The sequence below is a fragment of the Rutidosis leptorrhynchoides genome, chromosome 4 (genome assembly GCF_046630445.1).
Source record: "Rutidosis leptorrhynchoides isolate AG116_Rl617_1_P2 chromosome 4, CSIRO_AGI_Rlap_v1, whole genome shotgun sequence".
Taxonomy (NCBI): Eukaryota; Viridiplantae; Streptophyta; class Magnoliopsida; order Asterales; family Asteraceae; genus Rutidosis; species Rutidosis leptorrhynchoides.
Genome location: NC_092336.1, coordinates 589,333,377 through 589,341,444, shown reverse-complemented (window position 1 = coordinate 589,341,444; position 8,068 = coordinate 589,333,377).

Genomic DNA, 8,068 nt, shown 5'->3' with positions numbered 1-8,068 from the left:
CGGAGACCTGCACTTTCTACCATAAAGTGCTTCAAACGGCGCCATCTCAATGCTTGAATGGTAGCTGTTGTTGTAGGAAAATTCTGCTAATGGTAGATGTCGATCCCAACTGTTTCCGAAATCAATAACACATGCTCGTAGCATGTCTTCAAGTGTTTGTATCGTCCTTTTGCTCAGCCCATCAGTTTGTGGATGATAGGCAGTACTCATGTCTAGACGAGTTCCTAATGCTTGCTGTAATGTCTGCCAGAATCTTGAAATAAATCTGCCATCCCTATCAGAGATAATAGAGATTGGTATTCCATGTCTGGAGACGACTTCCTTCAAATACAGTCGTGCTAACTTCTCCATCTTTTCATCTTCTCTTATTGGCAGGAAGTGTGCGGATTTGGTGAGACGATCAACTATTACCCAAATAGTATCAAAACCACTTGCAGTCCTTGGCAATTTAGTGATGAAATCCATGGTAATGTTTTCCCATTTCCATTCCGGGATTTCGGGTTGTTGAAGTAGACCTGATGGTTTCTGATGCTCAGCTTTGACCTTAGAACACGTCAAACATTCTCCTACGTATTTAGCAACATCGGCTTTCATACCCGGCCACCAAAAATGTTTCTTGAGATCCTTGTACATCTTCCCCGTTCCAGGATGTATTGAGTATCTGGTTTTATGAGCTTCTCTAAGTACCATTTCTCTCATATCTCCAAATTTCGGTACCCAAATCCTTTCAGCCCTATACCACGTTCCGTCTTCCCGAATATTAAGATGCTTCTCCGATCCTTTGGGTATTTCATCCTTTAAATTTCCCTCTTTTAAAACTCCTTGTTGTGCATCCTTTATTTGAGTAGTAATGTTATTATGAATCATTATATTCATAGATTTTACTCGAATGGGTTCTCTGTCCTTCCTGCTCAAGGCATCGGCTACCACATTTGCCTTCCCTGGGTGGTAACGAATCTCAAAGTCGTAATCATTCAATAATTCAATCCACCTACGCTGCCTCATATTCTGTTGTTTCTGATTAAATATGTGTTGAAGACTTTTGTGGTTGGTATATATAATACTTTTGACCCCATATAAGTAGTGCCTCCAAGTCTTTAATGCAAAAACAACCGCGCCTAATTCCAAATCATGCGTCGTATAATTTTGCTCGTGAATCTTCAATTGTCTAGACGCATAAGCAATCACCTTCGTTCGTTGCATTAATACACAACCGAGACCTTGCTTTGATGCATCACAATAAATCACAAAATCATCATTCCCTTCAGGCAATGACAATATAGGTGCCATAGTTAGCTTTTTCTTCAATAACTGAAACGCTTTCTCTTGTTCATCCTTCCATTCAAATTTCTTCCCTTTATGCGTTAATGCAGTCAAGGGTTTTGCTATTCTGGAAAAGTCTTGGATGAACCTTCTGTAGTAACCAGCTAATCCTAAAAACTGGCGTATGTGTTTCGGAGTTTTCGGGGTTTCCCACTTTTCAACAGTTTCTATCTTTGCCGGATCCACCTTAATACCTTCTTTGTTCACTATGTGACCGAGGAATTGAACTTCTTCCAACCAAAATGCACACTTTGAAAACTTAGCGTACAATTCTTCCTTCCTCAATACTTCTAACACCTTTCTCAAATGTTCACCGTGTTCTTGGTCATTCTTTGAGTAAATAAGTATGTCATCAATGAAAACAATGACAAACTTGTCAAGGTATGGTCCACACACTCGGTTCATAAGGTCCATGAACACAACTGGTGCATTAGTTAAACCAAACGGCATGACCATAAACTCGTAATGACCGTAACGTGTTCTGAAAGCAGACTTTGGAATATCATCTTCTTTCACCCGCATTTGATGATACCCGGAACGTAAGTCAATCTTTGAATAAACAGACGAGCCTTGTAGTTGATCAAATAAGTCGTCGATTCTCGGTAGTGGGTAGCGGTTCTTGATGGTAAGTTTGTTCAACTCTCGGTAGTTGATACACAACCTGAATGTACCATCTTTCTTCTTGACAAACAAAATAGGAGCTCCCCACGGTGATGTGCTTGGTCGAATGAAACCACGCTCGAAAAGTTCTTGTAATTGGCTTTGCAGTTCTTTCATCTCGCTGGGTGCGAGTCTGTAAGGAGCACGAGCTATTGGTGCAGCTCCTGGTACAAGATCTATTTGAAATTCAACGGATCGATGTGGGGGTAATCCCGGTAATTCTTTCGGAAATACATCGGGAAATTCTTTTGCGACGGGAACATCATTGATGCTCTTTTCTTCAGTTTGTACTTTCTCGACGTGTGCTAGAACAGCATAGCAACCTTTTCTTATTAGTTTTTGTGCCTTCAAATTACTAATAAGATGTAGCTTCGTGTTGCCCTTTTCTCCGTACACCATTAAGGGTTTTCCTTTTTCTCGTATAATACGAATTGCATTTTTGTAATAGACGATCTCTGCTTTCACTTCTTTCAACCAGTCCATACCGATTATCACATCAAAACTCCCTAACTCTACTGGTATCAAATCAATCTTAAATGTTTCGCTAACCAGTTTAATTTCTCGATTCCGACATATATTATCTGCTGAAATTAATTTACTATTTGCTAATTCGAGTAAAAATTTACTATCCAAAGGCATCAATGGACAACTTAATTTAGTATAAAAATCTCTACTCATATAGCTTCTATCCGCACCCGAATCAAATAAAACGTAAGCAGATTTATTGTCAATAAGAAACGTACCCGTAACAAGCTCCGGGTCTTCCTGTGCCTCTGCCGCATTAATATTGAAAACTCTTCCGCGGCCTTGTCCATTCGTGTTCTCCTGGTTCGGGCAATTTCTAATAATGTGGCTCGGTTTTCCACATTTATAACAAACTACATTGGCATAACTTGCTCCGACACTACTTGCTCCGCCATTACTCGTTCTGACACCATTTGTTCCTTTCGTTCTATTAACCCATGGTCCGTAGACCTCACACTTCGCCGCGCTATGACCATTTCTTTTACACTTGTTGCAAAATTTGGTGCAGAACCCCGAGTGATACTTTTCACACCTTTGGCATAGCTGCTTCTGATGGTTGTTGTTGTTGCGGTTATTATTGTTGTTGGGATGATTGTTGTAGTTGCTGTTGTTGTTGTTGTTGTTGTTGTTGTTGTTGGGCCGTTTGTTGTAGTTGCGATTGATGTTGCGATTGTTGGGATAATTGTTGCGATTATTGTTGTAATTGCTGTTGTTGTTGTATTGGTGATTCTTATCACCGTTTTCCTCCCACTTTCTTTTGACTTACTTCACATTGGCCTCTTCAGCAGTCTGTTCTTTAATTCTTTCTTCAATCTGGTTCACTAGTTTGTGAGCCATTCTACATGCCTGTTGTATAGAGGCGGGCTCGTGTGAACTTATATCTTCTTGGATTCTTTCCGGTAATCCTTTCACAAACGCGTCGATCTTCTCTTCCTCATCTTCGAATGCTCCCGGACACAATAGGCACAATTCTGTGAATCGTCTTTCGTACGTGGTAATATTAAATCCTTGGGTTCGTAACCCTCTAAGTTCAGTCTTGAGCTTATTGACCTCGGTTCTGGGACGATACTTCTCGTTCATCAAGTGCTTGAATGCTGACCACGGTAGTACGTACGCATCGTCTTGTCCCACTTGCTCTTGATAGGTATTCCACCATGTTAACGCAGAACCTGTGAAGGTATGCGTAGCGTACTTCACTTTGTCCTCTTCAGTACACTTACTTATGGCAACCACTGATTCGACCTTCTCGGTCCACCGTTTCAATCCGATCGGTCCTTCGGTTCCATCAAATTCCAAAGGTTTGCAGGCAGTGAATTCTTTGTAGGTGCATCCTACACGATTTCCTGTACTGCTAGATCCAAGGTTATTGTTGGTATGTAGCGCAGCCTGTACTGCGGCTATGTTTGAAGCTAGAAAAGTACAGAATTCCTCTTCATTCATATTCACGGTGTGTCGAGTAGTCGGTGCCATTTCCTTCAAAATAGTCAAATGGAACAAGTTAATCATACAGAATATTAAGAGTAGTTAATAGTATTTCGTAGCATAATATGAACTCATTTATAAAAGCTTTTTCTTCATATTAGCGTTTTATAAGTTTTAATTCGGGTAGTACCTACCCGTTAAGTTCATACTTAGTAGCTAATATACAATTCAACTACTACAATTCTATATGAAAAACTGATTATAATAATATTTCGCGTTCAAACTTTTACACAATATTTTACAAACTTACAATACCGCTTATTTTACATATAGCATGAAATATAGCACACAATAAATTTGATACAAGATGGTTGTGAAGATAATTCTAGCTAGTACACAAGTCGTTCAGCAAAGGCAATAAAGACACGTAATTCATACGTCCAGAAACAAGTCATGCATTCTGGTTTTACTAGGATTACTTCCCATCCTTGGTCTTGTGGAACATAACCGTTATGGCCGTTGATAAGACAGTGTGTTGTAACATCGTCAAAGGTACGAGGGTTACGTAATGTCTAACAGTCCCGTAACAATCTAAAAACCTCATTTCTTACCCCAATTACCGACTCCGTCACTTGTGGCAACGTTTTGTTTAATAGTTGTAGCCCGATGTTCTTGTTCTCACTTTGGTGAGAAGCGAACATTACTAATCCGTAAGCATAACATGCTTCTTTATGTTGCATGTTAGCCGCTTTTTCTAAATCACGAAGTCCAATATTCGGATATATTGAGTCAAAATAATTTCTTAACCCATTGCGTAAAATAGCATTTGGGTTCCCCGCAATATATGCGTCAAAGTAAACACATCGTAACTTATGGATTTCCCAATGTGATATCCCCCATCTTTCGAACGAAAGCCTTTTATAAACCAAGGCATTCTTGGAACGTTCTTCGAATGTCTTACAAACTGATCTCGCCTTAAATAGTTGTGCCGAAGAATTCTGACCGACTCTAGACAAGATTTCATCAATCATGTCTCCGGGTAGGTCTCTTAAAATATTGGGTTGTCTATCCATTTTGTGTTGTTATACTGTAAAATAGACAAGAGTTAGATTCATAAAAAAAATACTTATTAATACAAGCAATTTTTACATATATCATAAAGCATAAGCACACTATATTACATATATTACACCACATGAATACAACTATCTTATTCCGACTCGCTCGTTTCTTCTTGTTCGGTTTTGGTTCGTTTTGCCAAGTTTCTAGGGATATATGATGTTCCCCTAATACGAGCCGTCGTTGTCCACATTGGTTTAGAAAAACCTGGTGGTTTAGAGGTTCCCGGGTCATTGTTACAACTTAAGGACTTCGGGGGTTGACGATACATATAAAGTTCATCGGGGTTGGAATTAGATTTCTCTATTTTTATGCCCTTTCCCTTATTATTTTCTTTTGCCTTTTTAAATTCAGTTGGGGTAATTTCTATAACATCATCGGAATTCTCGTCGGAATCCGATTCATCGGAGAATTGGTAATCCTCCCAATATTTTGCTTCCTTGGCGGAAACACCATTGACCATAATTAACCTTGGTCGGTTGGTTGAGGATTTTCTTTTACTTAACCATTTTATTATTTCCCCCACCGGTTCTACTTCTTCATCCGGTTCCGATTCTTCTTCCGGTTCCGATTCTTCTTCCGGTTCCGACTCTTCTTCCGGTTCCTCTTCGGGAACTTGTGAATCAGTCCACGAATCATTCCAATTTACATTTGACTCTTCATTATTATTAGGTGAGTCAATGGGACTTGTTCTAGAGGTAGACATCTATCACATAATATCAAACGCGTTAAGAGATTAATATATCACATAATATTCACATGTTAAAAATATATAGTTTCCAACAAAATTTGTTAAGCAATCATTTTTCAAGTAAACACGGTCGAAGTCCAGACTCACTAATGCATCCTAACAAACTCGATAAGACACACTAATGCAAAATTCTGGTTCTCTAAGACCAACGCTCGGATACCAACGGAAATGTCCCGTTCTTATTGAATAAAAACGTTCCATATTAATTGATTTCGTTGCGAGGTTTTGACCTCTATATGAGACGTTTTTCAAAGACTGCATTCATTTTTAAAACAAACCATAACCTTTATTTCATAAATAAAGGTTTAAAAAGCTTTACGTAGATTATCAAATAATGATAATCTAAAATATCCTGTTTACGCACGACCATTACATAATGGTTTACAATACAAATATGTTACATCAAAATCAGTTTCTTGAATGCAATTTTTACACAATATCATACAAACATGGACTCCAAATCTTGTCCTTATTTTAGTATGCAACAGCGGAAGCTCTTAATATTCACCTGAGAATAAACATGCTTTAAACGTCAACAAAAATGTTGGTGAGTTATAGGTTTAACCTATATATATCAAATCGTAACAATAGACCACAAGATTTCATATTTCAATATACATCCCATACATAGAGATAAAAATCATTCATATGGTGAACACCTGGTAACCGACATTAACAAGATGCATATATATAAAAATATCCCTATCATTCCGGGACACCCTTCGGATATGATATAAATTTCGAAGTACTAAAGCATCCGGTACTTTGGATGAGGTTTGTTAGGCCCAATAGATCTATCTTTAGGATTCGCGTCAATTAGGGTGTCTGTTCCCTAATTCTTAGATTACCAGACTTAATAAAAAGGGGCATATTCGATTTCGATAATTCAACCATAGAATGTAGTTTCACGTACTTGTGTATATTTTGTAAATCATTTATAAAATCTGCATGTATTCTCATCCCAAAAATATTAGATTTTAAAAGTGGGACTATAACTCACTTTCACAGATTTTTACTTTGTCGGGAAGTAAGACTTGGCCACTGGTTGATTCACGAACCTATAACAATATATACATATATATCAAAGTATGTTCAAAATATATTTACAACACTTTTAATATATTTTGATGTTTTAAGTTTATTAAGTCAGCTGTCCTCGTTAGTAACCTACAACTAGTTGTTCACAGTTAGATGTACAGAAATAAATCGATAAATATTATCTTGAATCAATCCACGACCCAGTGTATACGTATCTCAGTATTGATCACAACTCAAACTATATATATATTTTGGAATCAACCTCAACCCTGTATAGCTAACTCCAACATTCACATATAGAGTGTCTATGGTTGTTCCGAAATATATATAGATGTGTCGACATGATAGGTCGAAACATTGTATATGTGTCTATGGTATCTCAAGATTACATAATATACAATACAAGTTGATTAAGTTATGGTTGGAATAGATTTGTTACCAATTTTCACGTAGCTAAAATGAGAAAAATTATCCAATCTTGTTTTACCCATAACTTCTTCATTTTAAATCTGTTTTGAGTGAATCAAATTGCTATGGTTTCATATTGAACTCTATTTTATGAATCTAAACAGAAAAAGTATAGGTTTATAGTCGGAAAAATAAGTTATAAGTCATTTTTGTAAAGGTAGTCATTTCAGTCGAAAGAACGACGTCTAGATGACCATTTTAGAAAACATACTTCCACTTTGAGTTTAACCATAATTTTTGGATATAGTTTCATGTTCATAATAAAAATCATTTTCTCAGAATAACAACTTTTAAATAAAAGTTTATCATAGTTTTTAATTAACTAACCCAAAACAGCCCGCGGTGTTACTACGACGGCGTAAATCCGGTTTTACGGTGTTTTTCGTGTTTCCAGGTTTTAAATCATTAAGTTAGCATATCATATAGATATAGAACATGTGTTTAGTTGATTTTAAAATTCAAGTTAGAAGGATTAACTTTTGTTTGCGAACAAGTTTAGAATTAACTAAACTATGTTCTAGTGATTACAAGTTTAAACCTTCTAATAAGATAGCTTTATATGTATGAATCGAATGATGTTATGAACATCATTACTACCTTAAGTTCCTTGGATAAACCTACTGGAAAAGAGAAAAATGGATCTAGCTTCAACGGATCCTTGGATGGCTCGAAGTTCTTGAAGCAGAATCATGACACGAAAACAAGTTCAAGTAAGATCATCACTTGAAATAAGATTGTTATAGTTATAGAAATTGAACCAAA